Source organism: Asparagus officinalis, chromosome 3, assembly GCF_001876935.1.
Source record: "Asparagus officinalis chromosome 3, Aspof.V1, whole genome shotgun sequence".
Classification (NCBI taxonomy): domain Eukaryota; kingdom Viridiplantae; phylum Streptophyta; class Magnoliopsida; order Asparagales; family Asparagaceae; genus Asparagus; species Asparagus officinalis.
In genome coordinates, this window is record NC_033796.1 from 52,779,507 (window position 1) to 52,795,071 (window position 15,565).

The following is a 15,565-nucleotide window of genomic DNA, read 5'->3' on the forward strand; positions in this document are numbered from 1 at the left end:
TTGAAAGAACACTCTACATCAGAAACATTTATCCTCGTCGATTCTTCCTTTCTCCTAAGAGATTTTTACTATGGCTTTTCCTCAGAATGACCGCGAGAAGAAACTTAGGGTCTTTTATCTGTCTAGGTCAAGAATGATTATGGACGAGGTAACCTGGCTGCATGACGAGTACGATATTTCTCGTGCGATGACCATAGGGGCACCAGACAGTCTTACTCTGGTGCATATGCATGGCGAGGATCGGGTGCCTCTCTATTTGGTGCATCTACAATATGGATTGCGCCTGCCACTGCATCCCTTCGTCAGGGAGGGTTTTGCGGATTTGGTGCATCTACAATATGGATTGCGCCTGCCACTGCATCCCTTCGTCAGGGAGGTTTTTGCGGCTTTGGGGGTTTCCCCCTTGCCAATTCCATCTGTACGCCATTTTGTACCTTGATGACACTTATAAATGCTTGCTTTGAGACGGGAGTGGTGCCCAACATCAGTTTGCTTGGGCACGTGATTAGTGTGGGGTATGCTGATGGAGACCTGCACTATCTTTTCCATTATCGGGGTGATTTCAGTTTGGACGCTGATTTCCCAGAGCTGAATGAAGAATGGAAGAAGTTCTTCGTCTGGATGTTCGGCACTGACAACATACTATCCTGCTTAGGTTAGCCCGAAGTGCAGGAGAATGTATTGGAGCCAAGGGTTCTTAGTAATCTCAAGGTCGGAGATATTGAGAAGCTCCGGTATTGCCTCAGTCTTCAGGAGTGCAGAGCTCTAGATGGAGAGGAATTCCCAGAGATGAGAGAGTCCTCCTCGTCTTTCTCCGACTCCGAAGCGACAATCCTTACTCCACCAATGGAGGTCTGTAAAAGAGGGGATGACTCGGAGGAGCCGAGTTCTTCCAGGAGGCCTTTGAAGAAAATGAGGAAGGACTCTAGGGGCGGTGGTTCTGAGCCTTAGGAGGGAGTTTTTAAGTGTTGTTTTTTTGTAAACCCTGTTGGATCTTCTGGTAAAAAATGTATGAAACTCTTTTTTAAATGAGAAATGATTTCTCCTATCTTTTGCTTTTAAGAGCTGCAAATACTTGATGAAATAGTTGATCATGTTGTGACTCCGCTTTCTTTTCAAGAATAACGTTGATCCTTGTAGATTAGATAACACAAGCGGGATAAGTGTCGACGTCTTCGTTCCCCCTATTTGGTCGAGGAGTAATTATTGAGGTTGTCCTTGGGGCTATGCCTTAGGCTTATCCTGATGAGGAGCCAAGGACTTTGTGCCGACTGTGGAGTCGTTGTGCCTTAGGCTTACCCAGATTAGGATCCAATGGCTTTATGCCGACTAAGAACTCGGTGTGTCTTAGGCTTATCCTGATGAGGAGCCACGATCTTGATACCGACTAATAAGTCATTGTGCCTTAGTTTTACTCTGATGAGGAGCCAAGGTCTTTGTGACCGACTGAGAAGTGGTTGTGTTTGGGTTTTGCCCCGAGAAGGTACCAAGGGCTTTATGCCGACTAAGAAGTCGTTGTGCCTTAGGCTTACCCAGATTAGGAGCCAAGGGCTTTATGTCGACTAAGAAGTCATTGTGTCTTGGTTTTACCCTGAGAATGTACCAAGGTCTTAACTATAATGGTCGATGAGAGCAGACGAAATCGAACCATATGTTGTGCCTTGGGCTTACCTTTAAGAAGGGCCAAGGGTTTTGTACCGACTGAGGAGTCGTTGTACCTTAGTTTTACCCTGAGAAGGTACCAAGGTCTTGACCATGATGGTCGATGAGAGTAGACAAAATCGAACCATATGTTGTGCCTTGGGCTTACCTTTAAGAAGGACCAAGGGATTTATACCGACTGAGAAGTCGTTGTGCCTTGCTTTTACCCTGAGAATGTACCAAGGTCTTGACCATGATGGTCGATGAGAGCATACGGAATCGAACCATATGTTATGCCTTGAGCTTACCTTTAAGAAGGGCTAAGGGCTTTGTGATGACTAAGAAGTCGTTGTGCCTTGGTTTTACCCTGAGAAGGTACCAAGGGCTTTATGCCGACTAAGAAATCATTGTGTCTTGGTTTTACCCTGAGAAGGTACCAAGGGCTTTATATCCGACTGAAAAGTCATTGTGCTTTAGTTTTACTCTGAGAAGGTACCGATGTATTTATATCCGACTGAGAAGTCGTTGTGCCTTGGTTTTACCCTGAGAAGGTACCAAGGTCTTTATGCCGACTAAGAAGTCGTTGCCTAGACGATTAGGTCTTCGATGTCTTTCTTTTCTTTTGACACTTTCATTGATTACTAGAATTTATACATAATGGAGTACAATTTTTCAATATTGATTGTTTAAACGGTGTTAAACTCTTGTTTTTAGCTCATGTATTTTGGATGTAGTTTTTTCCAGGGAACAAGATCGCCAAAAGGGAGCCTCTTTGGCCCTCTTGCTGTCTTCGAACCTATCTTAATGAGTGTGAGCCGTAGCTTTTTATTAGCCATCTTTGTTGCCGTGTGACTAAGGATGTCGAGTCGCCAGTCATTTGAATATCCGGAGTCGTATGTTACTCTATTTCTTAAGGGCGAGCTATTTGGATTTAGATGTTGTTGAGCTGTCGACATATTTGCCATCTCATCAGCCAAGGACCTTTCTGAACTTTGAGTTTTTGCTGAGGTCCTTGCTGGTCGACGATGGACACGGGGATTTTCAACAGATCTTGCTTGTCCACCGTTGGTTGCGCTGTATGACTATAGTTCTACTGATTGAGCTTTTGGAAGATGATACTCAATAGGGAGAGGCCCATGCAACTTTTGTGATGGGGAACTTCTTGTTGATGAAACCCCACATGTTGATGCTTTGTTTCCTGGAATTTGATCGGATTATTGTTTCCCCTTGGGGATTCCAGGAGTAGCAACGACCGGACCATCCTGTGAATGGAGGAGCCTTCTTTTTGTAAGGAGAATGCGAGTCGCATGTTTCGACCACCAGTTCTTCCTTTGATTTTGGTGGTTCGAATAGCTGTTGGGGGCTAGAGCCAGATTTCCTGAAGAGGCAGTCATCGGGTGGCTCCCCGAGTTTTTCCCGCAATCTCATCTTTGGTGAGGAAAGACTATCCTTTGAAGGTGGTGATGGTCTGAGGAGCCGGTCAGAGACTTAATCGTGGCTCCTTGCTCGTGTGAGCTGTTGCTGATGGGAGCTTGAGCGATACTAGATCTGATCATAACCCTAGGGATTCTGTTTGTGATCCAACCCCGAACCTCGTGGCTGTCCAGGGGATGGGGTTTTTATTTGTGGCGGCGATAGGGAGCATGTGTTTCATTTTCAAGCCAGACAAGTACCATAATAGTGTGTCTTTTCCAGGAGGGCTTTCTGGGTTCCACTTGGCAAATACTCCCCAGAAGCTGTTGGAGCCCTTGAGGGATAGGCCTATGTTGGCTCCTCATAGCCATAGGTATATCCTCCTTAGCTTGAATGATGCAATTTCAGGCTTTGTTTAGCTTGAATGGTGCAATTCCAGCGACATTTTTCAAGAATGAACAAAATCGGGCCCCTGTTTGAAATTGGGCATTTCTTCTCAGAGAAGAGAGTAGGCCCCACGGTGGGCGCCAAACTATTGATGTCTGATATCACACAATCGAGGGGGTTATGTTCTGGTCTTCACGCTGGTGGCGAATAGGGAGAGGATGAGAGATGGGGCTAACTCCTCCTCCGACTTTATGCCCGATCCTTAGACTGGAATTCCTGATCCTTCTGCACAAATGAGAAGAAACTCGTGGGAGGATGAGGCTCATTTCCCCTGTGGTTCCTCCGATGGTCAAGTTAGCTGGTGAGCTTGAGTGGGATTTGAGGGAGAGTCCCTGGGCCATTGAGGTCCTTAGAGAGTACTCTTTGAGAGTTATTAGTTTTTTTAACAAAGGTAAATTCAGAGCTTTTTTGAAGAAGTAGCAGAAAAAATCCCCCTCCCTTTTACCTTCTTTCCCTCCTTTTATAGCCTCTGAGAGTTTGACCCTTTGGCTTTGACTATGCACAGGAGGTGGTTGAGGGGTGAATAGGCAGGCTGCTGAGTCATCCTTCTCCTTCCAGATATCGGCTGGCGATTGGAAGGAAAGTCATTCGAGTATTAGAGAGAAATGTCTTCTCAGTATCCTGGATTTGACAGATGAGGCAGGGTAGAGGATAGGCCATCTGCTTGGTCGTCCTTCCCCCTCCAGATGACGGCTGGTAATTGGAGGGGAAGTCATTCGAGCCTAGGGGAGCATCATTGCGATCCCTGGGAAATGACTTGTGAGTAGAATAAGCGGCTTATGCACGGGATTTGTCAGAGCAGAGATCTTGATAGGACTGATCAATGATGTAGTGTCGATTAACATCTGAAGCGAGCTTAGCTGGATCTCATCCCCTTAGTAGAGGCGGGTTGGTTCGTGGGTTGTCTTTATGATTTCCCGACCCTATAGGCTGTCTAAAAATCACAATAGATAGTTGACCCCTGTCAAACATCAACCAATAGTTTTGGCTAAGAAGGTTACAATCAGACGATTTTCATGTCAACAAAGGAAGGCTACAATTGGAGGATTCTCATGTAGATTAAGAAGAGATTACAAGTCAACTTTCATGTCAACAAAGGAAGGCTACAATTGGAGGATTCTCATGTAGATTAAGAAGAGATTACAAGTCAACAATTTCTTCAAATCCTACAATTGGAGGATTCTCATGTAGATTAAGAAGAGATTACAAGTCAACAATTTCTTCAAATCGAGGTGCAGAATTCATCCCTACAGTTAAAATACAAGTGATTACGTTCCAGAGTCAAAGCAACGCAATCACTGCATCTTCAGCTATCAACACAACTCAAACACAGCATAAACGTAATGTTTTCAGTCGTTGAACGCAGCACAAACGCGACACCGATTCAACCACGAACGTAGCTCAAACTCAGACGCTGACGCATCATCCAAAAGCATCCGTTTGAATGCAGGTTCATGCCCAGAACGTAAATCATGGCTTGGAATCGTTCAAACGTGATCCAAACAGTTCCCAAAATCGTTTTTTACCCATGATTTGGGGAGTGGTTCGAGTGGGTTGTTACACCCGATTAATGGGGCAACTAAACCCCCATTTAGAAGCGAATTAAGGGGGCAGTTACACCCCTAATCTCTCTATAAATCCCAACAAACTTCACAGAGTGAGGGGATCAGATTTTCATGATCTAAGGAGTATTCTTTCGGCTAGGGTTTTTGGAGATCGAACTTCCAAAAGTCGAGATCAGGAGCTGAGGCTCGAAAGACATTCTTCAGCAACAAAAGAATTCATATACTTGGCATTTTAACCGATTATTCGGTTCAAACAACTCTTTTGACAGAGTTTTGCACTCATTCTAAGTCATAAAACTCGTGAAGAGTTCTCCAATTGTTCTAGTGAAACAAGACGTTCGGATCGTCAACGAGAAGCAAACTCGACTCAACCACCGGAGAAAATTCTCTTGGATGTTTCAGAGAAAATTCGTGCTATCCAAGACATGCCGCCTCCGAAGAATCTCAAAGAACTTAGAGGTTTGCAAGGCAGATTGGCTTACATCCAGAGATTCATATCCAATCTCTCGGGACGCTGCCAACCTTTTTCTAAGCTCATGAAGAAAGGAGTGTTCTTTGTTTGGGATGTAGATTATCAGAAAGCATTTGAAGAGATTAAAAGGTACCTCACTCAACCGCCGGTTCTGTGTCGGTTCTGGTGGCCCCGATATCCGGAAAACCATTCCTATTATATGTAAGAGCTATGGATCATTCTCTTAGAGCGTTATTGGACCAAAATAACGACCAAGGACAAGAACAAGCCATCTACTACTTAAGTAGGACCATGATGGGAGCCGAGCATCGGTATAATCCGGTTGAGAAAGAATGTCTCGCTTTGATATTTGCAGTCCAAAAGATGTGACACTACCTGGCAGGACAAACAATTCATGTTATTTCTAAGGTAAATCCGTTGAGAGTTCTAATGACAAAACCATCATCTTTGAATTGCCGGTTGGCAAAATGGGTAATCCTCCTATCCTAATATGACATATGATTCATACCCAGAAAGCTGTTAAAGGCCAAGCATTGACAGACTTCTTAGCCGATCATCCGATGCCAAGAACGTCTAACTTGTATGAAGAATTGCCCGACGAAGTTGCTGAAGCCCGTGTCACTCAAGAAGGCATGCAAGCGTGGAAGTTATTCTCTGATGGTGCATCCAGAGCAAATCCTCATAGAGCAATTACCGTAGGAGTAGGAATAGTACTCATCTCCCCAAACGGTCACGTGATTCCAAGAGGTTTTTCCCTGATTGAGCCCTGTACTAACAATATAGCTGAGTATAATGCAGTGCTATTAGGAATGCAGCTTGCTGAAGAACTTAATATTCGGCATCTCAAGGCTTACGGTGACTCTTAGATCATCATAAATCAAGTCCGAGGGGAATACGAAGTGCACCATGAAGATTTAATACCGTACTACTTCGCAGTGCTAAAGCAAGCCAAGAAGTTTGAAGGGTTCTTCATTGAATATATTCTACGAGCTCAGAATGCTTATGCAGATACTTTAGCCTCATTGGCAACCTCACTAGCATTGCCCCCAGTGGATGAAACCACGATTTCTGTCACTGGACACGAATTATTTTATTCCAAACTTCCCGTAGAAGAAAGTTTAGACAAGATAGTGACAGGAGAAGTTTGCATGACTTCGATGGAGCTTGAATCTAGGGATTGGTGATTCCCGTATATCGACTATGTCATGTACGGAATTCTGCCTGACAATTTCAAGGAAGCGACCGCCATTAAACGAAAGGCCCTCCAATTCTATTATGACTCAGTTTCTCAAACTTTGTATCGTAAGTCACATGATGAAATCTTGCTTCGATGCCTTTCTCGAAAAGAAGCAAAGGAGGCTCTCAAGGAAGCTCACGATGGAATGTGCGGAGCTCATCAACCCGGGGCTTAGTTGGGAGATTGCCTCCGACGAATTAGCTATTATTGGCCAAAAATGTTTTCAGACGCAGTTGACTACGCTAAACGTTGTTATGTGTGTCAAATTTATGGTGACTTTATCCATCAAGCACCAGGGAACTTACATCCCACATATACGTCTTGGCTATTCAAGATGTGGGGAATGGATATCGTAGGACCAATCTCTCCTCCGACTTACAAGGGACACCGATTTATTTTGACCGTGACTGATTACTTCTCCAAATGGGTGGAGGCAATCCCGCTGAAAGAAGTCAAGATTTCGAACGTGACTAAATTCATCAAGCATCATGTCATCTACCGTTTTGGAGTCCCAAGATGAATAGTCCATGACAATGGAACACAATTTTTTAGCTTTGGATTTTAAAGATTTTATGATAAATTTAGAATTCAAAGTGTTGCATCTACGACCTATTATCTGCCGGCAAATGGCCTTGCAAAAGTTTTTAACAAGACTATCGTGAAGCTTCTCAAAAAGTTTGTTTCCAAGATTCAATGCGATTGGGACGAAAGACTCGGCGAATGTCTATGGGCTTACCGCACAACGGTGAAGACCCCTACAAAAGCTATGCCATTCTCTTTGGTATACGGTTGTGAAGCCGTGCTACCGTTAGAAATTTAGATCCCTTCCCTGAGAATTGCCATCGTGATCGGAATGACAGAAGAAGAGAAACATCGACTGCGCCTTTAGGAACTTGAAGCCTTAAACGACAAGCGACTTCAAGCCCAACAGCAGATTGAGTTATATCAAGCCCGAATTTCTAAAGCCTACAACAAAAAAAAGTTAAAGAACATATTTTTAAGAAAGGTGATTTGGTCTTAACCGTCAGACGACCTATGGTGATGACACACAAAACCAAAGAAAAATTCAATCCCAAATGAGAATGACCCTTTGTGATAGAGACAGTCTATTCCAATGGAGCCTACCGTCTCATCGATAAAAAAGGCGATAGAGACTCATGATGCCAATTAATAGGAAGTTTCTCAAGAAATATTACCCGTAGATTACGAAGTCTCTTTTCGCCAACCCTACCCCCAGGTAAGCCTAGTTGGGGGTGGCCTACTAGAAGTTTGTTTGAACAAAAAGTGGTAAATTGTTTCTCCTACTTTATATGTCGTCAAGTTAACATTACACCTCTGATGATTGAAGTTGTCGAGAACTATTATAATAAAGAAAATTTTCAAAATATACCAGATGATTGTCAACGTGATCTAATCCTGTGGAAAAGTCCTAACAATTTAGAAGGCGTCTAGCCTTCCTGAACGCAAGTCTCATAACTGCGTTTCAAGTCTCTTAGACGCAAGGCTCAACCCTGTGTTTTTGACTTTTAAAAGGGGACAAACCCACGTTAAATTCATTCAAAAACAGAGATTCAACCATAACAGGGGAATTTCCAGATATTACTCTAACAATTGCAAAGAGAATCTTCAATTCAAAGTGATGATCACAGCATTTCAGAAGACCACAACACAGAAAATGCAAAGAAGAAACAAGCAGCAGCAGTTCATTTCATGCGGATAATAAGTGTTTGGAGAAATAATGCAAAGTTATTACAAAACCAAAATAAAAGTAAGGGTTTCTTGAGCTTAAAATAAAGAGAAGCTTAAAAGATAAGCTTCGATTTTAGATACATCTTTTTCATGCTTCGCCAGCACCTCTTCCTCAGCCCTCTTACGGAGTTGAACATCAGGGGATGCAACTGCAGCAGAAGCTTCTTGTTGCAACGCTTGGATGGCCTCCTTTTCTACTCGAACCCTTGCGTCAAAGGTGGCATCCCCAAGGTTAAACTCTTCTGGGGTTATTTCCCCTGCAGCAAGCTGGGCCCTGGCATGGAGACCCTGCTTCTGCAAACTCCAGATAATAGCCTTCCTCTCCGAGATGCTGAAGGCTCGGGCCCTGTCAGCAACTTTATTTTTTAGCCTGGCATTACTTATGGCCCATTGTATCTTAGGCCCCAAATCTGTATGCTTCAGCTCCTCCAAGAAACGAGTGGCACCTGAAAAGCGATGGATGATCTCTGCACAACGTTGAGCATGGTAGAGGTTGACTTTAGCAAAAGCATTCAACCCTTCCTTGATAGAGCCTTGAAACTCAGGGAAGGAGTCCCACCCATGCATCACGAGGGAGAAGGCTTGTTTTACCTAATTCTCTAGGCGCCTGAGAAGGAAGAGAGTACAATCGGGTGCCAGATAAGAATCCTCATAAGTCACCCGTTCAAAGTCCTTGTTGGGGAGAATCATGGAGATTGGTGGGATGGAAGGGGCATAGCCCGGATCATGTGATATGATGGGCTTAGAAGCAGAAGCCCCACCTTGCAACAAAACAAATAAAAACAAAGTTAATAAAAAATGAATGAATTCAAACGCAAGAGTCTAAACCTATGTCGAAATTGACTTAGACGCAAGAGATTAGACCCGCGTTGAATCATTCTGAACGCAATAAATTAAAATTGCGTTATGACCAAAGAGATTTAGTTATGCATCACCTTTCTTAAATGTAGCAAGATTAAACCAGCATGTCGAAACGAGGGGATCGACCCTTCGTTCCGTCAATGAACGTAGAAGTTTCTTTCTGTGCTCGAAATTAAGGGATCGACTCTTCATTTCGTCAATGAACGCAAAAGTTTCTTTCTGCGCTTGAGATTAAGGAGACGAACAGTATTCATCAATGAACACAGAAGTTTCTTTATGCGCTCGAGATCAAGGAGACGAACAGTATTTATCATTGTCAACCAGAACCCACTTAAGGGATTTAAAGAAAACTTATCAAAAAGGATGCTAAACGGAAAAGACAATATGGCTTACCTCGATGACCGGACGTTGGTGAGGGAGGCATCGACGCTGGTCCAGAGGTAGACCCAAAAGCGTTCTCCGACGACGGCATGATGCGCGCCATCCCTTCGTCTCCTCTTGAACAAGATCCCTTGGAGGCTATGGCTGGAGACGATTCGATGTAGCTGAAGAGTTTTTGAATTAACGAGAAGAAACTCGTTTATGAGTTCAAGACGGAAGTTTAAGCGTTTTGAGGCTCTTGACAAGACCAATCAGGTCTATTTATAAGTTTATGAGTTCAAGACGGAAGTTTAAGCGTTTTGAGGCTCTTGACAAGACCAATCAGGTCTATTTATAAATAATCAATGTGGATGCTTGACAAGACCAATCAGGTCTATTTATAAATAATCAATGTGGATGATATGGAGTTCCGAGACTCCCGCCCAAGTGTGGTCCCTTCGTCATCATTATAGTCGTTTAGACTTCTGATAAGACGCGAGACAAGACCCTACGTTTAAAGGATATAAGGACGAGGCCAAACGCAATGATCTGGAGATGCGTTCAAATCCCTAACACTGTTCCAGACATACGCAGCTTAGTTTCGATAAAGGCCTAGCCCTGGGATCAAAGGCCTAAATGCAGGGGGTACCTCTACCCTTGCGTTCTCAAAATATAGTGCTGAATCTCTACGGCCACGTAGTGCGTCCTTCTAAACCAAATCAGTCGACAAATCCTTTTTAATTTTGTCAAGATAGCATCATACTTACGATGACTTTTATTGTCACGGAGTTTGAATTCTGCCTATATCACTCTGTCACGTAATAACAATTCTTTTGTCGGAACTAACTTATCGACTCTCATCAATAAAGCGATAGGTCCTCAAAGTTGCTCCGATCGTAACACTTGTAACTTATCGACTCTCATCAATGGAGCGATAGGTCCTCAAAGTTACTCTGATCGCAACACTTCTAACTTATCGACTCTCGTCAATAGAGCGATAGATCCTCAAAGTTGCTCCGATCGTAACACTTCTAAGTTATCGACTCTCGTTAATAGAGCGATAGGTCCTCAAAGTTGCTCCCATCATAACACTTCTAACTTATCGACTCTTATCAATAAAGCAATAGGTCCTCAAAGTTGCTCCCATAATAACACTTCTAACTTATCGACTCTCGTCAATGGGGCGATAGGTCCTTAAAGTTGCTCCGATCGCAACACTTCTAACTTATCGATTCTCGTCAATGGAGCGATAGGTCCTCAAAGTTACTCCGATCATAACACTTCTAACTTATCGACCCTCGTCAATAGAGCGATAGGTCCCTAAAGTTGCTCCAGTCGTAACATTTCTAACTTATCGACTCTCATTAATAGAGCGATAGATCCTCAGAATTGCTCCGATCGCAACACTTCTAACTTGCCGACTCTCGTCAATAGAGTGATAGGTCCTCAAAGTTGCTCTTATCGCAACACTTCTAACTTATCGACTCTTATTAATAGAGTGATAGGTCATCAAAGTTGCTCCGATCGTAACACTTCCAAAGCCACAAATTCACCATGTTAATATTACACCCCTAGTACTCATAGGTTTCTTCCAGTACTTAAAGCAAGAGCATAATATAGGAAGAATAAATGATTACTCCTATGATATTAAAACGGCATTTCATTATTCCATGTTAGAATATGATATGCAAAAGAAACGATGAAAAGCTAAGAACAACACCACTTTTGTTCAAGGGAAAATGAAGTAATATAAGATAAATGTTGCTCCTACCAAAAGAACGATACAAAACTAAGTTCATCAATTCATCAAACTGAAACTGGCAAGTTGGGACTTAAGGTCAGAGAGTTTCTCTTCGTGGTCAGCTCGCACCAGCATCTCAGCCAGCTTACGAAGCTCCTCCTCGTTGGACAACATGGCAGCGACTTTTTTCTTAGCCTCTTCAAGAGCACTAGCTTCTGTGCGATAATTGATCAGAGAAGTCGCACTTTTGACGTTAAGCTCAGTAACAATAGTCTCTTCTCGCTTGAACTGGGTCTCCAATCTAGCCAACTCTATTTCAGTGGTAATAATCTTCTCTCGCAAGTTTTCCAAAGAAGTATTTGAGAGAGCTAGTTCAGCCTGTTTTTGAGCATTCAGCTTCTGCAGATGTTCCACCTGAACTTCCTTCTCAGCTATATCATGCCAAGTTGTTTCATACTTACTAATTTCTTCGGCTCGAATATCCTCAAACGTGGATGCAATCTACGCTTGGATTTCAGCATAACCTTAGGCCTCCAAGAACCTTAGTTGTGCCTCTAGGCGTGAGATGGCTTCCGAGCAACGCTTAACGACATGGACATCACCCATGAATTTGAGGTTATTCAAACTATTCGTGAGCATAGGTTTGAAGGTTTCAAAAATATCTCGACCGGCCAGCACAAATTCAATTACTTTCTTCATTAGACTCTCTAAATAACCAATAGAAATCTTAAGGAAATCATGCACGTCTATCAGACTCGAGACGACGATAGGAGACGACACTGAAAGTTCTGAAGTTGCTGAGACAAGTAAGAGGCCAGCAGGTGACTTCGGCATAGCGGCCTGAGAAGGGATGTCAACATCCAATTAAGATGGACTCGATGGGAGAGCCGTAAGTTCTGTTATTCTGGATGATCTTGACATGTCTACAACCTCCATCGGGGCTAAAGAAATCGTTAATAAAGACGTCGGCGAAAGGGTTGCCATCGAAAACTCCAAGCAAGGCCGCTCTGATGCGTGAGATATTGGTGGTACAAGTTGTTGAATTGGAGAAGAAACAACAGTGATTGCCTCAAGTGTCGTGGGATCTGCACGAGAAAACAATTTAAATGCAAAAAGAAAAGGAGTCGTAATTCGGAACAAACGATACTTACCAGTGAGAGGTAGAGGAACGTAGGCTGACGCCTTATCAGAAGAAGATGGCGGCGGGATATCTCATTCACTAAGATCATCACTGTTATCATCCGAGTTATCATTATCTTCACGATCTTCACCTTGATCATCATCATCATCCGTATCATTCGCATCATCACTATGAGAGGAATGTTCATAATTCATAGGCTCTTCTTCATCTATAGACGAAAAGGCTGATGGATTCTCAGCAATGGTAGGTTTGGACATGACTCCGGTTGTGGGACTGGGTTGTGTGTCTTCTACAGGCGGCAGTAACACAGAAGCAGAAGGAGATTTATCCGCTCCTAAGTCTTTTTGGGCGACCATTGTGGAGTCCTTGACAGGAGGTCCGTCTCTTCTAATGAGAGAAGTAGTAGGAGAAACGTCGTGAGGTGCGTCTTCAGGGACAGATTCTGCATCCCCCATAAATGATTCATCTGCACCCTCTTCCTCATTCAGTGAACGAGCGGAAGAAACTAGGCCTTCTAAAGCAGGACCAACTGTAGGGAGATTAGGGTGAGGCGAGAGCTCCATAGCAATAGACTCTCACTCTTCCTATTCTACATGACATGCTTTACGGGCATCTGACATAAGCTTAGATGTAGGAGGCTCGAGTGTTAGTTTTCGTTGAGCCCGCTTATCATACTCAGCCATCTGACATAAGCTTAGATGTAGGAGGCTCGAGTGTTAGTTTTCGTTGAGCCCGCTTATCATACTCAGCTTCTTCAGTTGAGTCAAGTGCTCTTTTTCTCGAGTGTTAGTTTTCGTTGAGCCCGCTTATCATACTCAGCTTCTTCAGTTGAGTCAAGTGCTCTTTTTCTGGTAGCACTTTTACTCCGAGTCTTAACTCTTGAAGGTTCCACTTCATGAGCATCAGACATCCTAATATCTTCTTGGAACCCCTCTGGTGATTGTCTTCTATCATCTTCAGTAATTGCCTCTTCATATGATAAGTATTCATTAACCCCTCTCGCATGGGACTTTTTGGCACTTCGCTTTGAAGCATACCATTTTTGAATGGCTTTCAGGTAGGAAGTATTCATATTATAGGCTAAAATTTAAGAAGCAGCCTGATACCAGGTACAAAAGCTTAAAGAGGTGTGAACATTGGGCATCTTATGTGGCAACTTGAACTGTGCCCCAGTACAGCCCGCTACCGAATAATACCAAGCTCTTGCTCCTTCATACACATTACCTGTGTACGCAAGGGCGGGGTTTGGATTTTTGACATAAATCTGATCATAGCCGAATTGCCGAGGAAAGCGATAAGTCTGATATGGTTCAATGAAGCATTTTCTCCTTTGTTGGAAAATAAGATAGCCCGGGCGAATATTTATAAGCCACCAGAAGACACCTCTACTAAGTGTAGTGAAAGAGTTATGCCCCGGAGTGTCTTGATGGATCTCTCCATATGCACCACCCTCGAAAATAGGGAATTTGCAAGCAATTTTGTAATTATAATCCCGCCTAAATATCTCACGGAATTTAACCTGATACTAACCAACTCATCGAGCGGTCTCCAATTATTGAACGAGAGAGACTAAGGTATCGTTCGATTCAGGCATTGACATTATTAAAGGGTAATGTAATACGAACTAGGATACCAAGTAGATATATGGCATCAGCACCCGAGGAGTTGGAGTCTGAATGATAGTCTTCCCATCCGATTCTAATTTCTTGATAACAACAAATTTAGAGGCTAGCTCTCGTAGGCCACTCTGTAGGCAACATACCATGACCGAAAGGAGATTCAGGGGCCGTCCATAAGCCAGAAGAACAGCTGGATACAGTACATCTACTGTGATAGCATCTACCAGTCTAGTGGGTACTACACAACGCTTCAACCAAAGGGTAAGGAAACCTGCAAACAAGGCTGCGTCAGAGATTAGGATTTCTGCCTGATAATGGAAGCTTTCGAATGTGATGAAAGCTGGGAAGACGTATTCCTCTACCTTGCAAGTATAGTAAGAGGTGGCATCATTGATGCGCTCGTTGATTTCCTCCGAAGTACTAACAGGTAAACGAGTCACTTCCGCATTTTTGTCCCACAAATTTTGGAAAAGGTACTCTGCCCATTTCCCTTGTTTTACACCACCGGCTCTCTTCCCGGTAGTTTGTGCACATATCTGGAAATGACACATTAATTCCTAATAAGTATCATAGATTTTCGGGGTACCATGTTTCAGAATCTCTAATTCCCTATTCCCGGTAACAAATTCCTCATAAGGCAATTCTCCAAATGATAATCCAGAGATCTCAAACATCTCATGAAGATCAAAGTCTAATTCACCAGTAGGTGTGAAAAAGGTACCGGTGTGAGGATTATAAAATTCCAGCATAGCAAAAAGTCCGCTATAATATGGAGAAATCTCATACCGAGTAGCTCGTATGGGAGTCCTCAACTCTGAAGTCCTCAAAGGTTCTTTCAGCTCCTGTAAGATAAAGTTTATCATCCGAGTCCACCAATCGGTTTCACTTGAATATACCCATGTTAGAGCCCTGAAATCTTGAGCAGGGAATTCTCCTTTGATAGAGATAAACTTTCTAATAAGATGTTCCTTTTTGAATGAACCCGGTTTCAAAGCTACAAAGTGGTTAAAGCTAGCCGGATGGGTACCACGAGGGGTGATGTGCCCAGTAGAAACACCTCCTTGATCATGGACGGGTTCCCAGTTCATGGACTGTAGGACTGAATCACATTGATAATAGAAAATCGGCCACATTCGCTCTAAGTTGGGCAGAAAGAGGCGACGATTATTGATGGCTCTCAGCCATTTGTAATTTCCCTCAAACATCCGTTTGGGGTCCATTTTGACAGAGTCCCCAAAAAGGAAAGACGGTTCTTTAAAATCTCATGTTCCGCCATCTCAAACTTAGCGTCTGTAACCAAAGATCTGAGGGTTTTAGGG